Raw genomic sequence first — 9,017 nt, 5'->3', positions numbered from 1 at the left:
CGCATCCGAAAATCCATAAAACTCAACCGTGTCTATTTCCCCTGAATTTCGGATGACAGCTCGAGGCAACGAACATTCGTGTATGAGTTTTAATTCACTACGATATTTTTTCCACTGTATGGCATGACTGGGTGGCAAATCCTCGTCCCAACTCTGCTTCAATAGCCATAACTCTTGCATGAAAACTTTACCTAATATAATAATGGGGCTCAAAAACCCAAGCGGGTCAAATAATTGCGCTAGCTCCGATAAAACTACGCGCTTAGTGACCACGTCCGAGCACTTCGCACCGTAAGCGAATTGGAACTTGTCGACGCCCAACGTGTCCCAAGCGTTTTTGCAGCGTCGGTAACTTTAAGTTCCAACGGCTCGGTGCTCTCATCATGAGAGACAAATTTGAAATTAGAGCGCCATTTATGAAGTTCAAATCGCCCTAAGTTTAACAAATCTGTCACTTGCTGTTTTAACTCTTTTAGCTCATTAATGGAGTCAGCTCCGCAGAGCATATCGTCCATGTAAAAGTTGCGCTTCACAGCTTCACTAGCTAAAGGATATAAGCAGCGAACTGCCAGGAATGGTGCTGAATTTGTACCGTATGTTACAGTTTTCAGCCGCAGTGTCTTTACAGCTTCAGTACTCTCTTGTCGCCACAAAATACACTGATAATTACAGTCACCAGATTCTACTAAGATTTGTCTATACATCTTTGAGATGTCAGCTGTAAGCGCATACTTGTAGAACCGGAAACGAGTGAGTATATCGAATAAGTCCGGCTGCAAGGTAGGGCCTACTAACATGATATCGTTCAATGAGAGCCCATTGCTCGTCTTGCATGAAGCATCAAATACGACTCTTAATTTAGTCGTTGAGCTTTCTGGTCGAATTACTGGGTGGTGAGGCATCACGTATCTAACATTATGTACCTGTTCAAACCCTACCTCCTCTGAATGATCCAGCATCCGATATTCTTCTATGAATTCTGTGTAACTCTTTTTGAGTTCTAGATTACGAATGAGTTTTCTTTCAAGGTTCAAAAACCTGGTGAGAGCAATACTATAAGACTCTCCTAATTCCTCTTTGGGTACTTTAAAGGGCAGACGTACCAAGAACCTATTAGTAGCTGTCCTTCTCACAGATGAGACAAACTGCGTTTCGCACGTCTGCTCAGCCTCTGTATACCTGTTTGCTGGATGTGAAATCTCTTCACACTGCCAAAATCTTTGCACCAATTTGTGCAGTTTTCTTGTATCCTCTTGGTCGGAACTTGGTACTCGACTAACAATTAAGGCATTCCTTTCACTTGTTATACATTCACCTACAACAATCCAACCTAAAAGAGATTTTTGAAGTAAGGCCTTCTGCTGTCGCGCTTGTTGCCGGATTGTATCCCGTTATTTCCTGCAATACACTGAACTTGTCTGTGGCTACGAAATGTGTTGCCCTGGACTTGATGGTAGTCTGAACTTCACCTAAAATTCTCGACTTGGCATTTCCTATTCCATTTAGCGAGTATTGAACATCCTTTATATTGAGTTTCAACTGTGACACCAAACTGGTGGTTATGAAGTTCAACTGACTACCTGAATCTAGTACGCATCTGCATTGCGAATATTTACCGTTAGAATTCTGCACAAGAACTACCGCCGTTGCCAAAAAGCTTGTTGTCCGACTTGTCAGTATCGCACTATGCAGTGAGCTAGGATTGGCTTGACTACTGACAGGGCAATTGCTTGTACTTTCCACTTCCATTGCTAATCTACAAAGCAAATCATGATGTGGCTTATTACAAGCCGAACAACGCTGCGCGCTGCAATCCTTTGTTTGATGACGCTTACTAAAACAGACAAGACATATTCCAAATTTTTTAACTTCGTAATATCTTTGCAACGGTGACAATGACTTAAACTTTGGGCACATCTTCAAGTGATGTGAACTCGAACAACTATAACACAAGTTAGTTGCAGTATTTCCCAATGCAGCAGCTAGACTGGCCCTCTTGCTATCACCCTTAGCATTTGATTTGGCAATGAATGCCTTTCTGACTTCTCGCCCGGCTAGATTAATTTCTCTATTGCATAAGAATTGTGCTAGCAGCTGCCAAGAAGGTAGCTTGGCGCAATCATATTCGCTCTCCCACTTCTCTAGTGTTTCATCGTCCAACTTGCTATGAACCACGAGGGCCTCAAGAATTTCCCCTTCATTGCCTAGAGATCAAAGGGCTACAAGTTGCGAATTCACTGTATCTACCAAACTGCCAAGTGACTCTGCGTCGGCATTCTTAAGTTGACGAATATTGAATAGCTCACTCACGTGTGATTGTACGATAATAGCTTTATTTTCAAAACGATCCCTAAGTAACTGTAAGGCCTTCCTATAGTTGACTGCAGATAATTCCAAGCACTCTATAGTTCTCAATGGGACAGCGCTTAGACATGACTTCAAATGAATAAACTTTGACAGCTCATCAATGTCATGGTCTGCCTCAATCAAGGTAGTGAATGCGTTGTACCAACTAGTCCACTCTGTATATTTGCCAGAGAATTCTGGCAGCTTCAACATTGGCAATTTACCTACTCGGGAGACTGCAACACCATTTAGCAATGTTGAATTGGCCGCTGGATCTGTTCCGACTACTGAATGACGCCCGCTTTGTGTCAAGAGGCTTAAAATCACCGCCTTTATATCACAATACATATCTTCTATAACTTGACGAGTTTCGTATTGGCTGGCATCTTCAATTTTTGTCTCAACGTGGCTCTGGATGTCTCATAATTGCGTGAAAATTTATTCAACTAAGCTCAAGCGCGCCTCTAGCTCTGCTGCATTCATTGACTGGCAATTGTTTATAACATAAACTTTATTACGATTACGAGAACTCATTAAACTTTCGCGAGAAGAATGAAACTCCATGTCTTTCATGTTTCTTTTTGGAGCCATTTTATTTTTATTCAATTACCCCTCAAAATTAATATTAATTAATATTAATGAGGCCATGAGGAATTAATGTGAATTTTAATTATATCAGCTTTCGGCGTCAACACAATAGGTGTTGAAATTAATCGTTATTTTGAATAAGCTAAATTTGTAAACCATTTGGCAACACCTATATTATTATACGCCCCTCATCTGTATGCTATCTTCAGTTTTCATTAAACCGTCTTTGAGTACACACTCTGAATCACTGCGTTGTTCACTCCAACAGACACAATTCCGATGTATGTATATGTGGCGACATACATCCCTGAACATGAAATGTGCAAGGGTATATTAGGTTTGTAAAATTGGTGTATATTAGGTGAAAAATTTAACAGGCAGAAGCAAGTATAAAATTATATATATTATTCTTGATCCGCATGAAAAGGCGAGTCGATTTAACCTTTTCTGTCCGTCCATAGGAACTCTGAGATCCAAATGTTCCTTTAAGATGTAGACACCAAATTTGTACACAGATGCCCTCTGTGCAAGTTTGTTTAATTTAATTTATAATTCCTTTTTTATACCCTGTACCCAAAGGGTAATGTATGTAACACACAGAATGAGGCATGGCAGACCCCACAAAGTATATATATTCTTGCTCTAGCCATGTTCGCCTGTCTGTCTGTCCATTTGTATGAGCGCAAGGATCTGAGAAGGTACAAGAACTAGAATTACCAATCCATAAGCCCTAAGCAGGTCAAGTTTTTTTTGTATTTTTTATTCTGATACACCCCCACTCCCCCGTTATTAGTGATTTTTAATAAGCCCGTAATTCTTGGAATTTTTAACGCAAAGTTGGTATTTGCATCCCGTTGCTGATTATGTGTCCTGCCCTATGTCAAATATGATAGGTCAATTATGAAGAAAGTTATAGCCATAAATGTAATCTCTACCCACTCCTGTTTCATTGCCTGTTGCCCCCTCTTTTCAACCTACCACTCTTAATGCCTCAAAAAACTAAACCATGTTCACGTTCCGCTTACTCTACATTACCAAAATGTTAGATGTCTTTTATCTAAACTTAAAAACTTATTTAAAGGCAGCATAGCGTTCGAATCTGACATTATTTCATTTTCGGAAACATGGTTAAATGACTCTGTTTCTGACTATGAAATTCTGTCAAATAATTTGTCCATTTACCTGGGCTTTTTTGTACCATCTTCCTCAATTAAGCCTCCTCGGTTTAATCGGCAACTTTCCACTTTAAAGAATAGGAAATCTAGGTATTTTAAAAAGTTCAAGCAAACTGAATCTTGTTCGGACTTTTCAAAATACTCTATCGCCAATTCGAACTTTCTTCTTCTCAATTTTCAGTGTTACATTGAGTATCTAGAGCGCTGTAAAGCTCAATTTGTTCAGGACCCTAAGCAGTTTTACAATTTTGTGAACTGCAAACGTAAATCGTCAGCTTTGCCTTCTTTTTTCTTCATAATGAAAATGCAAGCAATGATTCGGCTATTGTTGACTTAATCGCAGTTTTCCAACTATTTGGATAAACTCCTTCATTATTCCGCTCCACAAAAAAGGATGTAAGGCAGACATTTCTAACTATCGAGGTATCGCTAAGTTGTCCGCCACTCCTAAATTATTTGAAAAAACAAGTAAAAAAGCTAAAGTCGGGTGTCCCGACTTTGAAATACTCTGTACATATGATTAAAATAATTATAGAAAAAAAAATAAGAAAATTAAAAAATATTTGATCGATTTTACCTTTCTCGGTATTCGAACTCACGTAAAGGGTTTATAATTGCACATTTACATAGCAATTGCGTCTGTGTGAGTGTATGTATGTTTATGCGCGTCTAGTCAACTAAACAGCAACATCAACAACAGCCGCGGGCAGCCCTTGAGCAGCGCTGCAACAGCAAATATATTTATGGCTATAACTTCTTGTTAAATCGGTCTATCATGATGAAACTTGGCATACGGACACATAATTATTAACTGGGGGTATTTGCATTGAGTTCGAAATTCCAAGAATTAAGGGAGTTAGAGAAAATCGCGATTTGCATGGGAGAGGGGTGAGGGAGAGAAATTCCAAAATACACATTTTCTTAGTATTCACAAAAGGCATCTTGGACTAAAATTTGGTGTTCCTAGGTCTTATAGTCTCCGAGATATAGGCGATTATACGAATGGAAAATCGGGAAAACCCCCATAGGGGGGAAGTGGGGGGCATAATCAAAAAAATAAAACAAACTCGTATAGCGTACACACATAAGGCATCTTTGTGTAAAATTTGGTGTCTCTAGCTCTTATAGTCTCTGAGATCTAGGTGATCATACGGACGGACGGACGGACAGACGGACAGACAGACAAACATGGCTAGATCGTCTCGTCTCGTCATGCTGATCAAGAATATATATACTTTGTGGGGTCTGCCACGCCTCCTTCTGCCTGTTACATTTTTCAGCTCGCGCAAACCTAATATACTCTTGTACATTTCATGTACAGAGTATAATAATTACTTTCACTTTGCAGCATCTATGTAAGTCGGTTATCTCCCCTACTCAGCATGGTTTTTATTAAATATCGTTCGACAACATCCAATTTGCTGGAATTTACATCATTGATAAATGATGCATTCCTAGCTAAAATGCAAACTGATGTTATTTATACTGACTTCAGTGAGGCATTTGATTCAGTGAATCACGACTTACCACTGTTGAAGCTTGATCGTATTGGGTGTCCTTCAAATTTTTTGCTTTGGAGTTCGTCCTATCTTAAAAATAGGACCCAGAGAGTACTACTAAGATCGGATATCTCCCAACCTGTTCGTGTTACTTCGGGTGTAACTCAAGGTAGTCATCTAGGTCCATTGTTATTCACTTTGTTTATAAACGACCTTCCTTATATTCTGTCCCATTCTCACATACTGATGTATGCTGATGATGTGAAGCTCATTCTTTCATATAACAATCCTCTCTTTCACACTCCTTTGCAGGATGATCTGAACTGCATGCAGAGATGGTGCTTGGTTAACCAATTACACCTTAACTGCTCCAAATGTAAGTTTATGTCCTTTTATCGGACTAGAACTCATCTTGTCACCTACACACATGCTCAAACACAGACACATACACACAATTCCGCATTACCGACACAAGCTTCACATGAGTTCGAATCCCAAACAACAATGTTTTTATACCCTGTACCCAAAGGCTATACTAGTTTTGTGCGAATGTATGTAACATACAGACGGAGGCATGGCAGACCCCAAAAAGTATATATACAGGGATGCCACAGAAATCTCTTCCGCCCAAGTTTCGCCTCAAAACCAATTCTCGGTGCCACAAAAATCACTTTTGGGATGTTTCAAATCTTGTTTGTTTTGCCCCGAGTTTTGATAAAAAACACTAACAAAGACATTTTTCCCCATAAAAAAAATTAAACATAAACCTTATAGTTATTCTGAATAATCTGCATCAAAAATATTTTGCATAACCTATATAAATATTATTAAATAAGCTAATTACTAAAGGTATACTTAAAAATCTAGCATTCATACACAGCATCCAAAACAACCGCACATAGAGATGCCCAATGGGCCCAAATAGAAAATTACATTTTTGGAACATCACAATTTGTTGAGTTAACTTTAGACAAGTTGTGAGTCAAACGAAAGTTAAAAATAAAATATATATTATATTATATGTATTATATATATATATAACTGTGTATTAATTAAACAAACTTGGCGAAAATTGTGTGCCGTCAAGTGGCAGGTCTATGTGTTAGCGAAAATGTCCCGCCATTTCAAAATACAATTCGTATTCGAGCAGGCTCAACTCTTAAATACCCTGTACCCTCCATAAAAAAGGAAAATATTCAAAAATTAAAATAATTTAATTAATTAATTTAATTATATATAAAATATTTAACACTTATATATATTATTTAACATTTATATATAAAATTTTACACACATAAGTGTTTATGCACAATTTCAAGAGCATACATTTACATCAGAATCGTATCTATGCGTGCTTGTATGCAGTAAAGAAATAAGTCAAAGCAGCAACAGAAGGAGGCATGCCAGACCCCACAAAGTATATATATTCTTGATCAGCATGACGAGACGAGTCGATCTAGCCCTGTCTGTCTGTCTGTCTGTCTGTCTGTCTGTCCGTCTGTCAGTCTGTCCGTATGAACACCTGGATCTCAGAGACTATAAGAGGGAGAGTCACCAAATTTTGCACAAAGATGCGTTATGTGTGTACGCCGTGCCAGTTTGTTTTATTTTTTTGATTTTCCTCCCCACTTCCCCCTATGAGGGTTTTCCCGATTTTCCATTCGTATAATCGCCTATATCTCGGAGACTATAAGACCTAGGAACACCAAATTTTAGTCCAAGATGCCTTTTGTGAATACTAAGAAAATGTGTATTTTGGAATTTCTCTCCCTCACCCCTCTCCCATGCAAATCGCGATTTTCTCTAACTCCCTTAATTCTTGGAATTTCGAACTCAAATTTTGCAAATACCCCCAGTTAGTAATTATGTGTCCGTATGCGCTGCCCGCAGCTGTTGTTGATGATGGTGCTTTGGTTGACTGCGAACATGCTTACACAGACACGAATATTCGAGCATAAACATACATACACTCACATAGACGCAATTGCTATGTATATGTGCAATTATACACCCTTTACGGGAGTACGAATACCAAAAGAGGTGAAATCGATCCAAATTTTTTTTTTAATTCTCTTACTTTTTTTAATTTCTATAATTATTCTAAACATGTGTACAGAGTATTTCAAAGACGGGACACCCAACCTTAGCTTTTTTACTTGTTTACTTGTTATGCGACACATATGTACAGAGTATTTCAACGTCGGGACACCCAACTTTAGCTTATCTACCTGATTTAGTTGAAAGATTGTTTTACAGAGTATACAGTCGTGTACTCACAACTTTAAAGTTATACTGTTTATTTATTTGTTTATTATATAAATACGTTTGAAACACTGCAGATGTAAATCGGAGGTCACATCACATAGAGATTAGCAGCTGCCAAACAACGAAATACGAGTACGTATACTGCCACACAATCTTACACTGCCATGCACTTGAATAGTGAAAGATTAATAAAACATGTGGGGAAGCTAAAGTTGGGTGTCCCGACATTAAAATAGAATAATTATTGAAATTAAAAAAAAAAACAAGTAGAGAAAGCTAAAGTCGGGTGTCCCGACTTTGAAATACTCTGTACATATGTATGTGTAGAATAATTATGCGTGTATGTCTCGTGTGCCTGTGCAAAGCAGTAACAACATCTACGGGCAGTGCTTAGTCATACATACATATATGGCTATAACTTCTTGTTAAATCGGCCTATCATAATGAAACATGGCGTACGGACTCATAATTTTCCGAATTTCAATAAAAACTTCTAATTGCGGGGGAGAGAGGGAAGGGAGGGAAATTCCAAAATACACATTTTCTGCGTATTCACATAAGGCATCTTGGATTAAAATTTTGTGTCCCTAGGTCGTACAGTCTCCGAGATATAGGTAATCATACGGACGGAAAATCGGAAAATCCTGCCTAGGTGAGATTTCGAAAGGTTAAAATCACAAAAAAAAAAAAAAAAAACAAAAATGGTAGAGCGTACTTACAAAAGTCATCTCCCTGTTGGAGCTCACATTAAGGGTATATTTCGGCACATATGTACATAAATATACATATGTATGCACATACATCGGAATTATGTCAATGCGGGTCAACATGTGACTGTGTAATATAGAGTTGATCAAGAAGCAACAATAACAAAAGCTGCTATGACCTTTTAAATATACCTATAATGATGAAACTTGGTGGCATGAAGGTATTTACCTCATTTTTTTGGAAAATGCCAAGAACTTTGGGAGTTATAGAAAATCATTATTTGCGGGGGAGTGGGGAGATGGAAGACAATTTTGAAATACTTCGTACATATGTACATAAGGCATCTTTGGTACAAAATTGGATGTCTCTAGCTCTTATACTTGCAGTCTCTGAAATTCATACGGACGGACAGACAGAAACGGCTAGATCGACTCGC

Source organism: Scaptodrosophila lebanonensis, unplaced genomic scaffold, assembly GCF_003285725.1.
Source record: "Scaptodrosophila lebanonensis strain 11010-0011.00,11010-0021.00 unplaced genomic scaffold, SlebRS2 tig00000061-arrow-pilon, whole genome shotgun sequence".
Taxonomy (NCBI): Eukaryota; Metazoa; Arthropoda; class Insecta; order Diptera; family Drosophilidae; genus Scaptodrosophila; species Scaptodrosophila lebanonensis.
The sequence above is the reverse complement of the archived record's forward strand: the minus strand, read 5'-3'. Positions refer to the sequence as shown.